This window comes from Mustelus asterias, chromosome 16 (assembly GCF_964213995.1).
Source record: "Mustelus asterias chromosome 16, sMusAst1.hap1.1, whole genome shotgun sequence".
Classification (NCBI taxonomy): Eukaryota; Metazoa; Chordata; class Chondrichthyes; order Carcharhiniformes; family Triakidae; genus Mustelus; species Mustelus asterias.
The window spans coordinates 58,502,851-58,520,792 of record NC_135816.1 but is presented as its reverse complement, the minus strand read 5'-3'; positions in this window follow the sequence as shown (position 1 = coordinate 58,520,792).

Genomic DNA, 17,942 nt, shown 5'->3' with positions numbered 1-17,942 from the left:
GAAACCCACTCAGACACGGGGAGAATGTGCAAACTCCACACAGACAGTGACCGAAGCCGGGAATTGAACCCGGGTCCCTGGCGCTATGAGGCAGCAGTGCTAACCACTGTGCCATCGTGCTGCCCCACCTGTGCTGCCCCATGCGGGTTCTAAGGAGCTGGGGGGATGGGATGGGGGGGGGGTGGTGGTGGTGTAAAATAGCATGAACGGAATTCCTTCCAGGGAATCACTGCATTCTCAACCTTGTTCCTCGCCTGTGGCATGGTGATTCTGAGGTTAAATCACCACTAGTCAGCTCCCTCTCCCTCAAAGGGGAGTACAGCCCATGGTCATCTGTGACTACAGCGACTTTACCTTTTATGTGGTAATGCATCGGGTGGACATAATAATACATCTTCATTTCAATTGCCTATAGTGAACATCTCAATAATCAGTGGTATGTCCTGTTTTATTGATTGTTTTCTTACCAGTAATAACTCTCCTCTGCACTGTCATAGTAAGTATGACAGTAGAAGCCACATAATTCATTCCTGTTTGCCTCTATTTGAGAAGCAAGCTGACAATGATTCAAACTTTTAAAAACATTTACAGGTGTTTTAACTCCAGGCTTGGAACTACGAAGCTACTTCCATCAAAGACAGTTAAAGAAGTAACATTATCTTTACTTCCTGCTTTGTTAATTTCAGGGAGAACAGTCACTGATCTGCTCAGGAGTCTTATCAGTCATAAATGTTGCGTGTTAATACACATCACTTCCTTATAATGGTTCTCATTACAATCCCAACAAAATCACAAATAATATTAAATCAGGCAGCACAAAAAAACATGTCAAAGACAACTGTAAACATGATTTATATTCCACTTGTGAAGATGGATTGAATTAATTTGCGACTTTGACGTACATGAGTTATCCAGTCAGCCCATTTGAGAAGTGTAAATCATATTTCACATCTGCCTCTGACCTTCTTTCTGTAAATACCAAGACTTCCAGTATAGCACAACTCAGTTACAGTTCAGTTATTAGTTAACAAATGAAATAGAACACAAGCACAAAACAACTGAAAATGCTAAAAGTCTAAAACAGAAAATACTAGAAATACACAGCGGGTCCATCAATGCGTGGTGCTGCTTCACTTATGGACAAAAATAGAGCTCTAACCAAGGGTCTACAATGCTATAGCTAAAGCAATAATCTCTTGTGATCCTTCTAACTATTATTTTTGCCATAGAAATATCAAATTTAACCTTTGTTGGATGGTAACACACACACACACACTCACACACTCTCTCACACACACACACACTCACACACACTCACACGCTCACACACACACACTCTCACACACACACACTCGCTCACACACTCACACATACACACTCACACACACTCTCACACACACACACACACACTCACACACACACACACACACTCTCACACACACATGCTCACACACACTCACACACACACATACACACTCTCGTACACACACACTCACACACATACACACACACACGCTCACACACACACACACACATTCACACTCTCCTGCTCCCCATGATGCTACATAGATTCCAACCCCTTCCTCCCCGATCACCCCTCCGAAGAAACATTGAGCTGGTTTTTCAGTCTACTGTCAGGACTCCAATGCTTAGATCATTTCCAGGTCCTAACCCCATTCTGTCACATTACTCACCCCAGGTCCTAACCCCATCCTGTTGCGACAGTGTTAGTAATGTGACAGGATTTTCAAATGCGTTTAAGATCAGCACCCACTATGCAGTGGCAGGAGTGGCCTGGAAGTGGGACATAGTTGCCAAGGCAAACATCAGCCATAATTGGATTTGCCTTTCACTGCTGCGTTGGAGCGTTGGCACCGGCAAAGGGCCAATGTTGGCGCTGGCAATGGAGTCTTTAACAAATGCAATGTCAGAAAGACGAGATAAGAGAAATTCACCTAGAGACACAAAAAGAGACTGGTGATGGGGGCCAGTAGCCAAGGAATGCAAAGAATGTTGGGACAATGCAGAAAAAAATTCAATGACCTGCAAAGGTCTGGAGTGGTGGGTGTCAAATGGTGCACATGGGTGCACTGTGTACACACTTCCCTATATGTGAGAGAGCACCCATATAGTTCTCTTCATGTCTGTCAGATCAAGTGGCCAGTTTTATCACTGACTTTAGGTATGAAGTGAAATAGAGCAGAGGGCATCAGGGAGGAGCGCAACACCACATATGGATGCTATGCTGGAATAGGTGAGGAAGGACATCCTCCTCAAAAATCATTCTCTTCCCATTCCATAACAAAAGAAAGTGCACTAATCTTGGGAAATGTTTTGGATGAGTGGTGGCATTGGTATACCTGCACACTCTGACCCCAGCCAGGAGAAGGAAATCACAAGGCTGCCATCACATTTGGCTGTGGGTGGGGTTGTGAAGAGCACCCCAGAATAAAAACTTCATGTGAATGGGTTATTAATTAAGTTTATGAAAGAGTTTCTTAGGGATGCCAGTGATCTCAATGTCACTTTATCTGAATGCAATATAGAGACAGCTGAGGGTTAAATTATACAGGATTGATCAAAACTATGTGTGCAAAGTAATAATTTAATACAAAGAAAAGTCATCAGTATGATTGATGGCACCAATTTATTATTAATGACACGTGGAAACGAGCTCCAGAAAGCTATCTGATACATTTTCAATCAAAAGTGCACAATACAATCTCAGTTAATACACGACTAAACCTTTGGGTCGTCTCCATCCAAACTCTTAAAACAGCTGACCACAAGTGAGAATAAAATTGGAGATCTATTATCATTGAAAGGTTCTCTGGGAAAGGAAGCTGAAATATTCACTCTGAATGGCAATTGGCAATATTAAGGATGTCAAATGTCCACATCGCTCTTGTAAATTATAACTTAAAAGCATCAATGAATGAATTGTGAATGAATTACTGATCAATTCATACAATGAATGACCGTACCAGACACAGTGCAAATCCTTATCCACAAGCTGCGACCAAATAATTATTTGAAGAAGTGATTATTAAACGATCTAGAAATGTTTGACATTAGGGATAGTAATCACTATTAATACCTTAAATTCTTCCTGGGAACTTACTTATTTGAAAGTCTTTCTTGATAAGAGGATGTCTGACTAATAGCCCATTAGAACCTATCTGAAATTGCCTTTGTATTTCCTTGATCTTTAACCCAAACATTATTGAGAGAATCCTCGAAAACATTAAACTGAGTAGCAACAATAATTAGGTCAAACCTTCAGCCTTCCCTCTTCCTACAATCACACTTGGCACCAGCCATTCTTACTTTACTTGCCTATTCTTTCTAATCTTGGCAACACGGAATAAGCTCCACCCTTCATCCATGTTCCATAACAAAATCATCTTTATGTTAGTAAGGTCAGAAAAATGAGGCTTCTCTAATGATGTCCTGGGAGGTTACAGAGAGGTGGTGGACAGGTGCAAATTACTGATGGGCGCTAATGCTAATAATATTCAACAAGGAATAATATAAAAAAGCGATCATGAGAAAACAGGTTCCAATATACTTGCAATATGCACAATGTCTGTGAAATATGTGTGGATGACAATTCTGAAATTTCATACAGGAGAACGATTAATGCATGGAAATTTGTAACTGTCTTTGACAAGCCAAGCAAAAAAAAGTCATGTTATACCCTGATACATTTTAATGACTGATGTTTAAAGCGTTTTCTTTCTGCTGATGAGAGATATATAAACAAGTCATATCATATCCCAGTATGTGGAAGAGCATACAGCACTACAGGGACAATTGTGTATTGCTCTGTTTGGGAGACAGGTTTGCATCTATTAAAATAGAAAGCTGTTAATGGAAAAGCTATTTAAAGAGAACATTTGTCAGGTGCCAATCCATTTGCCCTCCCATTGACAGTGCTTGCTTAATGTCCCTGAATTTTGCAAAATATTTTCCACTCTGCCATACAGATGAGAACTAAAGGAACACGTGCATAGGGAGGTCAATAGATCTTCCTAAGATTGCCCTGTGCTTTGTCTTTGTCCCAAGGAATATTTCAGTTTGGATATTTGAATATTTCAGGTTTCAGCTGGGATGAAGCTTTTAATAAGGAAGGCCTTAGGGTATGTGGCTGGCCACTTATAAAAAGTTATGCAGAGTATGGTGGCAGAGTGGTTAGTGTGGTGGACTACAGTTGCGCCTTTGTCCTGTCTGGACCACCGTTGTTGTGTTTGTCATGCCTGGACACATCCCCTGCCGGCTCCTCCCTTGTCACCTAGTATAAAGGTAGCTGTTTCCTCCCTCTTGTTCAGTTCAGGTCGGTTATCTGTTAGGATGTGCTCCTAGTTCTGTAATGAATAAAAGCCGGTAAGAAGTTTAACAACACCAGGTTAAAGTCCAACAGGTTTATTTGGTAGCAAAAGCCACACAAGCTTTCGGAGCTGCAAGCCCCTTCTTCAGGTGAGTGGGAATTCTGTTCACAAACAGAGCATATAAAGACACAACCTCAATTTACATGAATAATGGTTGGAATGCAAATACTTACAACTAATCAAGTCTTTAAGAAACAAAACAATGTGAGTGAAGAGAGCATCAAGACAGGCTAAAAAGATGTGTATTGTCTCCAGACAAGACAGCCAGTGAAACTCTGTGGGGGTTACAAATAGTGTGCCATGAACCCAATATCCTGGTTGAGGCCGTCCTCGTGTGTGCGGAACTTGGCTATCAGTTTCTGCTCAGCGACTCTGCGCCGTCGTGTGTTGCGAAGGCCGCCTCGGAGAACGCTTACCCGAATATCAGAGGTCGAATACCCGTGACCGCTGAAGTGCTCCCCAACAGGAAGAGAACAGTATTGCCTGGTGATTGTCGAGCGGTGTTCATTCATCCGTTGTCGCAGCATCTGCATGGTTTCCCCAATGTACCATGACTCGGGACATCCTTTCTTGCAGCGTATCAGGTAGACAACGTTGGCCGAGTTGCAAGAGTATGTACCGTGTACCTGGTGGATGGTGTTCTCACGTGAGATGATGGCATCTGTGTCGATGATCCGGCACGTCTTGCAGAGGTTGCTGTGGCAGGGTTGTGTGGTGTCATGGTCACTGTTCTCCTGGAGGCTGGGTAGTTTGCTGCGGACAATGGTCTGTTTGAGGTTGTGCCGTTGTTTGAAGGCAAGAAGTGGGGGTGTGGGGATGGCCTTGGCGAGATGTTCGTCTTCATCAATGACATGTTGAAGGCTCCGGAGGAGATGCCGTAGCTGCCGCAAACTGCTAGCTCCAAGTGGAGAGGAACACAACCTCAAACAGACCATTGTCCGCAGCAAACTACCCAGCCTTCAGGAGAACAGTGACCATGACACCACACAACCCTGCCACAGCAACCTCTGCAAGACGTGCCGGATCATCGACACAGATGCCATCATCTCACGTGAGAACACCATCCACCAGGTACACGGTACATACTCTTGCAACTCGGCCAACGTTGTCTACCTGATACGCTGCAAGAAAGGATGTCCCGAGGCATGGTACATTGGGGAAACTATGCAGACGCTGCGACAACGGATGAATGAACACCGCTCGACAATCACCAGGCAAGACTGTTCTCTTCCTGTTGGGGAGCACTTCAGCGGTCACGGGCATTCGGCCTCTGATATTCGGGTAAGCGTTCTCCAAGGCGGCCTTCGCGACACACGACGGCGCAGAGTCGCTGAGCAGAAACTGATAGCCAAGTTCCGCACACACGAGGACGGCCTCAACCGGGATATTGGGTTCATGGCACACTATTTGTAACCCCCACAGAGTTTCACTGGCTGTCTTGTCTGGAGACAATACACATCTTTTTAGCCTGTCTTGATGCTCTCTTCACTCACATTGTTTTGTTTCTTAAAGACTTGATTAGTTGTAAGTATTTGCATTCCAACCATTATTCATGTAAATTGAGGTTGTGTCTTTATAAGCTCTGTTTGTGAACAGAATTCCCACTCACCTGAAGAAGGGGCTTGCAGCTCCGAAAGCTTGTGTGGCTTTTGCTACCAAATAAACCTGTTGGACTTTAACCTGGTGTTGTTAAACTTCTTACTGTGTTTACCCCAGTCCAACGCCGGCATCTCCACATCATGAATAAAAGCCTACATTTGTGTTGGCACACAAATAGTCTTTTGCCTAATTGATAGCGCTTCAATTTTATTCATTACCTTTGACCGATATGGAGCAACTTTTGAAGCCTGACAGATTAACCTTGGACCCTCAAGAGCTCGGAGCGTCTGATAGTTTTGACCATTGGCTGGATTGTTTTGAAGCTTTCATCAGCGCCTCTGCGGTCGTCGACTCCGACGGCGATAAGCTCAGCGTGTTCCGCGCCCGGGTAAGCGATGCAGTCTACTGTATATTCCGGGATGCTACTACATACGTGGACGCTATAGAACTCTTAAAAGGGGAGTTTTGAAAGAGCCCTAACGTGGTCTACGCCAGACATCTCTTGGCTACTCGCAAGCAGCAGCCAGGAGAATCGTGCGCCTAATTTCTGCGCGCCCTGCGGGTTCTAGCTAGAGTTTGCGACTGTAAGGCTGTTTCAGCCACTCAGAACACGGAGGACCTGATCCGGGACGCCTACGTCGCGAGTATTGAATCTACTTACATTCGGCAGCGCCTGCTTGAACAGGGTGGCCTGGATGTCCAGAAAACAGCCACGATGGCTGAATCCCTAGAAGCGGCCTCCCGCAATCTCGGGGCCTACCCCGCATCCCGTTCCATCGACGGTTCCACCGCGACGGCTGTTCCAGCGGGGCCCAAATGCTACTTCTGCGGCCTAGCCAAGCACCCTCGGCGTCGCTGCCCGGCGAAGGATGCGATTTGCTCCGGATGCAGTAAGCAAGGCCATTTCATCAAAGTCTGCCGGGCGAAGTCGATCGCGAAGTCTCGTGTCGCCGCGTGTGTTCCGCGGGCGCCGCCATCTTTGATGCAGTCAGTGGCTGCGCGGGAATCGCCATCTTTGATGCAGTCAGTGGCTGCGTGGAAATCGCCATCTTGGGTGCCGTAATCAAGGCGCGCCGAGCGGGAAACTTCATCCGCGACGTCATCAGACGCGGACGAATATGAATACTCACCGGGTTCGACGGTTGCATCGATTCATCTGGACCAATCTCAGCCTCACCAACTCTCCAAGTCAATGATGGAGTTTAAAGTAAATGACCATGTAGAAAACTGTTTATTCGACTGCGGGAGCACAGAGAGTTTTATACACCCTCGCACAGTGCGTCGATATGCCCTTCCCGTGCAGCCCAGGAAACGGACAACCTCCATGGCTTCGGATTCTCACTCAGTGGATGTCCTTGGGTGCTGCGTGGTGACTCTGACAGTACAGGGCACAGTCTACGAGCGTTTTCGCCTCCTCGTGCTGCCGCAACTCTGCGCAGCTGTACTGCTGGGGTTAGATTTCCTCACCCATCATAGGAGTGTCATCCTGCAGTATGATGGTCCTTATCCCCCGCTCTCCGTCTGCAATGCACCGTTACTTAAGCGCCCCCCACGCACCGCCTGCAGTCTCTCGACCCTCAAGATTACCCCCCCCCCCCCGCCTTTATTCGATAATCTCACCCCGGATTGCAGGCCTATAGCCACCAAAAGTAGGCGCTATAGTGCGGAAGACCGGGCCTTCATTCGGTCCGAAGTACAACGTTTGCTCAAGGAAGGGATCATTCAGGCCAGCACCAGCCCCTGGAGGGCGCAGGTGGTCGTAGTTAAATCAGGGGAGAAACACCGCATGGTGATCGACTATAGCCAGACCATAAACAGGTATACGCAACTAGATGCGTACCCTCTTCCCCGCATCTCTGATATGGTCAATCTCATCGCGCACTATAGGGTTTTCTCCACGATTGATTTAAAATCGGCCTACCACCAGCTCCCTATCCGCTCAGAGGATCACCCATATACGGCCTTTGAGGCGGATGGTCACCTCTACCAGTTCCTCCGAGTCCCTTTTGGTGTTACCAATGGGGTCTCAGTTTTCCAGCGGGCCATGGATCAAATGGTGGACCAGCACGGGCTATGGGCCACTTTCCCGTATCTGGATAATGTCACCATCTGCGGCCATGACCTGCAGGACCATGATGCCAACTTACAAAAATTCCTCCGTACTGCCACGCTCCTGAATTTAACATGTAATGAGGCGAAGTGTGTCTTTCGGACACGCCGCCTCGCTATCCTTTGGTACGTGGTGGAAAATGGTGTCCTTGGTCTCGATCCAGCCCATATGCAACCCCTTATGCAGCTTCCCCTCCCTACTACTCTGAAAGCACTGAGGAGATGCCTGGGCTTCTTCTCCTACTATGCCCAGTGGGTTCCCCATTACGCGGATAAAGCCCATCTGCTTCTCAAATCGACCTCTTTTCCCCTGGCGGAGGAGGCCCGTCTGGCCTTCGACGACATCAAAGTGGACATCGCGAAGGCCACGATGCATGCTGTGGATGAATCCATCCCATTCCAAGTGGAAAGTGATGCATCTGACTTTGCCCTAGCCGCCACCCTTAACCAGAGGGGCCGTCCGGTGGCCTTTTTTCCCGGACCCTACAAGGCCCTGAGATTCGACACTCCTCGGTTGAGAAGGAGGCCCAGGCCAACGTGGAAACCGTCCGACACTGGCGCCATTACCTTGCGGGCCAACGGTTCACTTTACTTACGGACCAGTGGTCCGTTGCCTTTCTGTTCAACACCAGGCAGAGGGGCAAGATCAAAAATGATAAGATCTTGCGGTGGAGGATTGAGCTCTCCACCTATAGATATGATATCATGTACCGGCCTGGGAAGCTCAATGAGCCCCCTGACGCCCTGTCCCGTGGAACATGTGCCAGCGCCCAACTGGTTCAGCTACAGTCTCTCCATAATGATCTCTGTCACCCGGGTGTCACCAGATTTTTCCACTTTGTCAAAGCCCGTAACCTGCCCTACTCCCTCGAGGAAGTCCGGTCGGTTACCAGGCAATGCAGGGTCTGCGCAGAGTGCAAACCGCAGTTCTACCGGCCAGGTGGGGCGCACCTTATATTGGCCACTCACGCGTTTGAGTGCCTCAGCATTGATTTTAAAGGCCTCCTCCCTTCCTCTAACCGCAATATTTATTTTCTGAATGTCATCGATGAATATTCGCGTTTCCCTTTTGCCTTCCCCTGCCCGGACATGACCTCGGCCACGGTGATTCGGACCCTGAACACGCTCTTCACCCTGTTCGGTTTTCCATCCTATGTTCATAGCGACCGTGGGTCCTCATTCATGAGCGACGAGCTGAGGCAGTACCTGCTCGCCAAAGGCGTTGCCTCCAGCCGCACCATTAGCTATAACCCCAGGGGTAATGGTCAAGCAGAGCGGGAGAACGCAACTGTCTGGAAGGCTGTTCTATTAGCGTTACAGTCTAGGGGCCTTCCAGTCAGCCGTTGGCAAGACATCCTCCCGGATGCACTACATTCAATTAGGTCACTCTTGTGTACAGCGACCAATACGACCCCTCACGAGCGGATGTTCACTTTCCCCAGAAAGTTCTCCTCGGGTACCTCGCTCCCAGCTTGGCTGATGTCCCCGGGGCCCGTTCTGCTTCGGAAGCATGTCCGGACGCATAAGGCAGACCCCTTGCTACATGCTAATCCTCAATACGCTTATGTAGCGTACCCTGACGGGCGGGAGGACACGGTCTCTGTCCGCGACTTGGCACCCGCAGGTGCCCCTGAGGCCACCACGTCCCTCCGCCCCTCTGTCCCAGTCCCTTGTGTTGTGCGCCCAGAGCCCACTACGTCCCTCCACCCCCCAGCCCCAGTTCCCTCTGTTCTCCATACACCACCAGGGCCACAGCCCACTCCCCTCACCCCTATGTACAGCTCGCTTGAGTCGCCGGTGCCGTCGCCACGCAGTACCCGACTACTGGATGGGACGACGGATCGGTCCGCTTCACACCACCTGGCGCCTCCTCTCGACGCTCACTGTACGGAGCCTGGGCCGACATCGCACCCTGCTCGGACGACCCTGCGACCTGCACTACGACGATCGCGACGGCGGATCAAGCCACCAGATCGTCTGAACTTGTGATATTGTTTCCGCTTCACCCCATTTTTTTTCTAAAGGAGGGGTGAATGTGGTGGACTTCAGTTGCACCTTTGTCCTGTCTGGACCACCGTTGTTGTGTTTGTCATGCCTGGATACATCCCCTGCCGGCTCCTCCCCTTGTCACCTAGAATAAAGGTGGCTGTTTCCTCCCCCTTGTTCAGTTCGGGTCGGTTATCTGTTAGGATATGTTCCTAGTTCTGTAATGAATAAAAGCCTACAGTTGTATTGGCACACAAGTAGTTTTTTGCCTAATTGATAGCGTTTCAGTTAGCACTGCTGCCTCACAGTGCCAGGGACCTGGGTTCGATTCTGTTCTTGGGTCACAATCTGTGTGAAGTTTACACATTCTCCCCGTGTCTGTGTTGGTTTCCTCCGGGTGCACTGGTTTCCTCCCACAGTCCAAAGCTGTGCAGCTTAGGTTGAGTAGCCATGCTAAATGTGAGGGGTTAGAAGGGGAGGGGGGGGAAGGGGGAGGGGGAGGAGGAAGGGGGAGGGGGAGGGGGAGGAGAAGGGGGAGGGGAGGGGGAGGGGGAAGGGGAGGAGGGGGAGGGGGAGGGGGAGGAGAAGGGGGAGGGGAAGGGGGAAGGGGAGGGGGGAGGGGGAGGAGGGGAGGGGAGGAGGAGGAGGAGGGGGAGGAGGGGGAGGAGGGGGGAGGGGGAGGAGGGGAAAGGGAGGAGGGGGAGGGGGAGGAGGGGGAGGGGGAGGAGGGGGAGGGGGAGGAGGGGGAGGGGGAGGAGGGGGAGGAGGGGGAGCGGGAGGGGGAGGGGGAGTAGTCCTGGGTAAGATGCTCTTTTGGAAAGTTGGTGCAGACTCAATGGGCCGAATGGTCTCCTTCTGCACTGTAGGGTTCTATGATACATGGGAGACATATTGTGAGGGGTTTAATGGGGGGAATTCAGAGTGGCAGTGAAGTTGGAGAAATGGACTGATAGGAAACAGAGAGGATAAGTGGCCAGTGAATCACTTTGAAGAGCTAATCGGAGAGAATTAGCATCCTGCCTTGTGTTTGATATGATGGAAACTGTCCAGACTACAGTCATGGGAGTCAAGAGCCCAGCAGAGTGTCACAGAGCATCCTCGGCAGGGAACTAATGACAGATGGGGTAGAAGATCAGTGAGTACAGTGCAGAGGGATGAGGATTGGAATATGAGAGCCAGTGAGTGGGAGGGAGGAGTAAAGCAGGAAGAGATGTAAGGGAACAAATGTGGTAAAGGACTCACAGAGAGGGCTTTAATATCAACAATGTGGGAGTGTTTCTGTTGAGAAGCTAATACTGTGCTTTTTAAAGTTAATTTCATGTGTCTTTAATTTTGTATCACTTTCATAACATAGCTGAAGCACGCACAGCCCTTGTTGCAGGGAATTGATGGTACAGGTAAATAAAAAGTGAAGAATCATCTGCATTGAAAGGCTTGCTGCGGCAATAATTAGGAACTGCTATTATAAAATGTCTGTGAAATGTTTTCTCTTTCAGGTGAAAGTCTTCTCTCTGTGAGGAAGGACACTGGTTGAAAACCCGCAGGCTTTGCCTAACTGCAAAAAGCTGCCGACTGCAAACTGCCATCAGTGCCTGAGCTTCATTAGGCAACATCTGCTCCTGACTGGGAATCACCTGCAAGGCTTTTTTTGTGAGCTTTGCAAATCTGACACAAGTTTCCATCAGTTGTTCTCCATTGAAGCAGCTATTTTAGCTGGATAAACACATTCAATAAAAGAAGAAAGCAAAAGCAATCTACAGTTGGCAAGATAATTATAGAGGTTAATATATAAGAATTGTGCGCACAGCAAAGAATAATTCGAAGGTCGTAACCTAATTGAGAAATTCTGCTGTCATCGTAAATTGCATTCAACTTTTATAATGTTACTTGATGCCGAAGTTGGATTACAGTCTTAGAGCAACGGTTTTTTCTTTGTTGGCACACTCAGAGGGGCTTTTTAACCACGTTGTTGTACTCACTGATTTCAGAAATGGTCAGGGTTTTGTAAGCCATGCATGGCAAGAGTTGTGTAGATGTGTCATGTTAATCAGAACTGTGCTTTGGGACTTTGGGTCTGCATGTTGTTTTATAACATTTTTCTGAGCCTTCATCAGTAACAGTGCTGGCGAGCAGAAGCCCAATGCAATTTTTTTTTTTTGAAATGTAGTAGCTTCTGAAGTACCAGTCTTTCATTTCTGTGTGACAGATGGGCAGCCGAGAGAGCTGCAATAAGATGAGTGTATGATATTAAAAGCGGCTTGTGGTGTGGGCGGCACATTATTACAGAGAATTAGGTGTCCGGCGCTTATTACAGTATGATGGAGACTTGATTCATCACGAGCTTACAATCAGTGCGTTTCCAGTTTCCTGGCACTGATACACTGAAATATCCACAGAGAAGCTGCTTGCATGTCAGGCACATGAGCAGGTTTGCACTGTTGCTGATAACACATGGATTGTAGCACATGATTTTATGGCAATATAAAATGTTATTATGGAATGATGGAAGTGTTGCTAGACCTGCTTCTTGGGAATGAATTAGACCAAGTGGGTCAAGTATCAGCTGAAGAGCATTTAGGCGGCAGTGGTCACAGAGTCATAGGGGCGGAATTTAACACTCCATCTGGAAGTGGGCTGTGAACTGGGGGCAGCCCTATAACAGGGTGGGAAGGTAATGGGTGGAAGGCAGTCTTCCCATCCAGAGGCCAATTGAGGCCCTTATAGACTACTCAATGGTCTCACTCCACACCTGTCTCTCCCTCCCACCCCCCACCCCCCAGTCCCACCACCACCTGCTGGTACATTAGCCTGGCAGGTATGCCTGCGGCCTGGTTAGTGGTGGTGGGGATGTCCCTCTTTGTTCAACCTAATAGAGAGACCTGCCAATTGAAATGGAGTTACCCCAGTCCCTGCATTTCCATTGGCAGGTCCCTCTTTTAGGTTGAAGAAAGAGGGGCAAGTCCCAAACTCTTGACACTGTACCCCAACCCCCTCACTGAGGCACCCCTGACTGTTCCCAGCAATCCTGTCCCATTCATCTTGGTTTGGGGGCTCCAGCACCAATCCTTTAACAAAACCCCACTGCATTACCAGCAGTGGCCACTGGTGCTGGTGGCACTACCAGTACTGGAGGGCTGCAGGTCTTTGATTGTCCGACAGCTCTTGAAACTTTCCAAGCTGCTCCAGAAAATCTGATGGCAAGTTACCCAACTGTGGAGCCGGGAAGCCCAAAAGCAATCAGCTGGCTCCTGGAAGTGGCCAACGGTGGAGCAGTTTCCACTGGCTTGCCAGCTGGTGAGCGGACCCACTGCCACAGCCATTAAATTCTGTCCATGGAGTTATTTATGGCACAGGAGGCCATTTAGCTCATTGACTATCACAGGGTTAGATTAGCTATGGAAAAGGACAATGAGCTATCCAGAGTAAGAATTATTAACTGGGGGAGGGCCGACCTCAGTGGGGTGAGAACGAGCTTGTCCTGATAAATTAGAATCTAAGATTGGCAGGCAAAACAGTGATAGAACAATGGGCAGCTTTTAAACAGGAGTTGGTCCAGGTACATCAAGGTACATGAGGAGGAAAAGTAGAAACACAATCCAGAGCTCTGTGGATGATAAAGCAGGTAGAGAATATAATGAAGAAAGGAGAGGGTGTATATGACATAAGGCAGGTGAAAAGTACAATTGAGAACCGAATTCAATATAGAAGGCTCAGAGGGACAGTGAAAAAAGCAATTAAGAGCAGCAGAGACAGAGTATGAAAAGAGATTGGCAGCTAACATAAAAGAGAATCCAAATGCTTTCTATAGGGATTTAATAGAATCATAGTATTATAGAATCCCTAGAGTGCAGAAGAGGCCATTCGACCCATCGAGTCTGTACCAACTCTCCGAAAGAGCACCCTACCGAGGCCTAATCCCCCCGCCCTAACACCATAACCTCGCAACCCTACACATTGATCATGGCCAATCCACCTAACCTGCATATCTTGCACATTAAGGAACAATTTACCATGGCCAATCCACCTGACCTGTGCATCTTGGATACTAAGGGGGAATTTAGCATGGCCAATTCACCTAACTTGCACATCTTTGGACTGGTAAGCACTAGAAAGATGGTCAAAGGAATGAATGGAGCAAATTATAAACCTAAAAGGGGATTTATGTATGGAGACAAGGAGCATGGCTAGGATATTAAATGAATATTTTACACCTGCCTTTACTAAGGAAGAAGAGGGTTCCCAAGTCATAGCGAAGGAGGAGGTAGCTGAGATACTTGATGGGGTAAAATTTGATTAAGAGGAGATATTAGATTGCTGGCTTTACTGAATGTTGCTAAGTTACCAAAACTGGATGAGATACATCAAAGGATACTGAGAGAAGTAATGGTGGAAATTGTGGATAATTTTCTCCATAATCATAGAAATCATAGAAATCATAGAAACCCTACAGTACAGAAAGAGGCCATTCGGCCCATCGAGTCTGCACCGACCACAATCCCACCCAGGCCCTACCCCCATATCTACCCACTAATCCCTCCAACCTACGCATCTCAGGACACTAAGGGCAATTTTTAGCATGGCCAATCAACCTAACCCGCACATCTTTGGACTGTGGGAGGAAACCGGAGCACCCGGAGGAAACCCATGCAGACACGAGGAGAATGTGCAAACTCCACACAGACAGTGACCCAAGCCGGGAATCGAACCCAGGTCCCTGGAGCTGTGAAGCAGCAGTGCTAACCACTGTGCTACCGTGCCGCCCAACTCTTCCAACTCTTCTTAAATATCGGCATGGTTTTAAAAGATTGGGGAATTATAAATGTTACATGCTTGTTTGAATCAGGTTGCACAATTAAACCCAGCAACTACAGGCCAGTCAGTTTAAGCTTGGTGCTGAGGAAATGTTGAGGAATAATGAGAAGGATTTTTTGGATAGTACAGTTTCCTGCTTCACCACCTCAAGAGTCAGCAGAGAATGCATCCCTGCCAATCACAGCGGCCTCACATCCATTTAACACTCTGCAAAACATTAACTGGCTGGAAATGGGACTTCAGCCCCTCACTCAGGAGGAAGTCCCACCTCAGAGAGAGCTGTAAATCAATCAGATTAGCCAGCAGCTCTGTAGTCCCAGCAGTACCAGTGGCTAGGACCGGGTCTAGACAAGCTCTACAAGTCCCAGAGTCAAGGATAAACAATAGCTCAGGGTCTCACAGCAGGGAGGGGAAGGGAGGTGAGGCCCAGATGGGGTGGGGGTCTCGATGAAGAGGCCACGAGGTGGGGAACACCCATGGGGTCTGACCTTGGTGACCAATATGAAATGGGAGCCCATGAGGGAGGTACCCCCTCCTTTACACAACGAGGGACCTTCAGGGCTTTCCCGCTGCTCCTGAACTCTTCCTGCAGGCCTCAACATTGAGACCAGGGAGGGAAGCAACTCTTGGGAGGCCGATAATTGGCCACTTTAGGATCTCAATTGGGGTGAGGGCTGATGGGCCACCCTGGACCTTGCCTGGCCTGTATAACAACAACCTCACGGCCTGATCGCGGCCCCCCGACCATCTCTGGGCCCAGTCCTGAAACTCCGCCCCCCCCCATGTCCTGGAGCACCCAAATCTCCAGCATTCCTCCTCAGTGATGATTCCCCCCCCCCCCCCCCGCACTCCCCCCCCCAAGCAGTGCAGACCCGACCCCCCCCCCCCCAACCCCGGGAGGCAGAACCACCCCCGCTCCCCCCACGGATAATCTCCTTCCCCAGCCCACCCCAATCACTGGCCTCCCTCCTGCCCCATTAATCCTAATGGCAGAGTGGCAGAGTGGCAGCGGGACCCCCCCCCCCCATCCCCACCCTAGGCCCTGCCCTCATTAGGCTCCATCCTCTTGGCACTGCCCGATGTGTGGTGGGCAGTGCCAATGTGCCCCATGGACATGGGCACTTTGCCTCTTGGGGCAGTGCCAGGGGCTCAGGCTGACACTGTCAGGGTGACCATGCCCTTGGGGGCACTAGCCCCCACCACCCTGGGGAGCCCCGATTGCCCCCTTCTTTCCAGCGGGGTCAGGCCGCTAATTCCCTGAAAATGGGGAGCTACTGTAAATCCGCTGGAGTGAAATACTCTGGCAGGGTCGGAGAGACTAGCGAGCCTGGAGAATTCAGTCCCTTAAATGTAAGATTTAAATAACTTACTTGTCTTCCCGCCCGTTTCCAATGCAGATTTAATGGTGCCAGAAATCTGGTGCTGGGAGATGCGCTCATGGCGGGAACGGATGTGCGAATCCCGCGCATACCCAGCCACGTGTCACTCCCACCCACTGCGCTAGAACATTAGCGCGGCGGGGTGGGAGAATCGCCCCCCCCGGATGTTTTTCAGACTGGAGACAGTGTTAGGACTGCTGCTTTTCTTGAAATATCTTAATGACCTAAACACGATATGCTGCATGTAATTTCAAAATCTGAGGATGATACAAACCTTGGAAGTATTATGACCTGTGAGGAGAATGGTGTTAAACTTCAAAAGGGCATAGATAGGTTGCAGCGAATGGGCAGACAAGTGACAAATTTAATGCGGGGAAGTGTGAAGTGATTCATTTTGATAGGAAGAGCAAGGAGAGGCAATATAAAATACAGTAAAAGCCTAAAGGGGATGCAGGAGGAGGGACACTAGGGGGTATGCATTTATAACTTATTGAAGGTGCCTGGGCAGATTGAGAGTATGGTTAATAAAGCAAATGGGATCAAGGGGCAGCACGGCGGCACAGTGGTTAGCATTGCTGCCTCACGGGACCCGGGTTCGATTCCTGGCTTGGGTCACTGTCTGTGTAGAGTTTGCACATTCTCCCCGCGTGGATTTCCTCCGGAGGCTCCGGTTTCCTCCCACAGTCTGAAAGATGTGCTGGTTAGGTGGATTGGCCCATGCTAAATTGCCCCTTAGTGTCAGGAGGACTAGCTAGGGTAAATGAATGGGGTTATGGAGATAGGACCTTGGGTGGGATTGTGGTCGGTGCAGACCTGATGGGCCGAATGGCCTCCTTTTGCACTGTCGGGTTCTATGATTCTATAATAGGGGCACGGTGTACAAAAGTAAGGAATTTGTGATAAACCTGTTTAAAACAGCCGGAGTATTTATGTCCGGTTCTGAGTATCGCACTTTAGGATAGATATGAAGACATTAGAGATGGTGCAGAAAGGATTCACCAGGATGGTCCCAGGAATGAGGCGCTTCAGTAACGCTGATAGTTTGGAGAAACCGGGGCTGTTCTATTGGGGAAGAGAAGGTTGAGAGGAGTTGATAGTGATGTGCACAATTTTGATGGATCTGGACAGAACGTCCCACTGATGGAAAGGTTGAGAACCAGAGGACATCAATTTAAAGTGGCAAAACAAGAAACAGTGACGTGAGGAAAAACATTTCTGTCCAGCAAGTGTTTAGGATCTGGAACACTCTGCCTGAGAGCGTGGTGGAGGCAGATTCAATCGTGGCATTCAAAAGAGAATTGGATAATTGTCTGGAGTGAAAAGGGCTACAGAGAAACGATAGAGGATTGGGTCCCACTCCTCTGCAAAGTGAGTCGTGCTTGCAGAGAACAGCACAGACACGATGGACGGGATTTTATGGCCTTACTCGAGCGAGATCATAAAACCCCGCCCGAGGCCAACGGAGATTTCCGTTCTGGGAACCTTACCCGCCCTGATTCTGGGGCGAGCGAGGTGGTAGGATTTGGGCCGATGAGTCGGATGGCTTTCTTCTGCATGATAACAACTCAACGATTCAACATTTATGCTAATTTGCTATTAGTAAAAGTGAACGCTTTCATTTTTTTCACTCAGAAATATGGTCATTTTTTTTCATAAGGCAGCTGCTTGC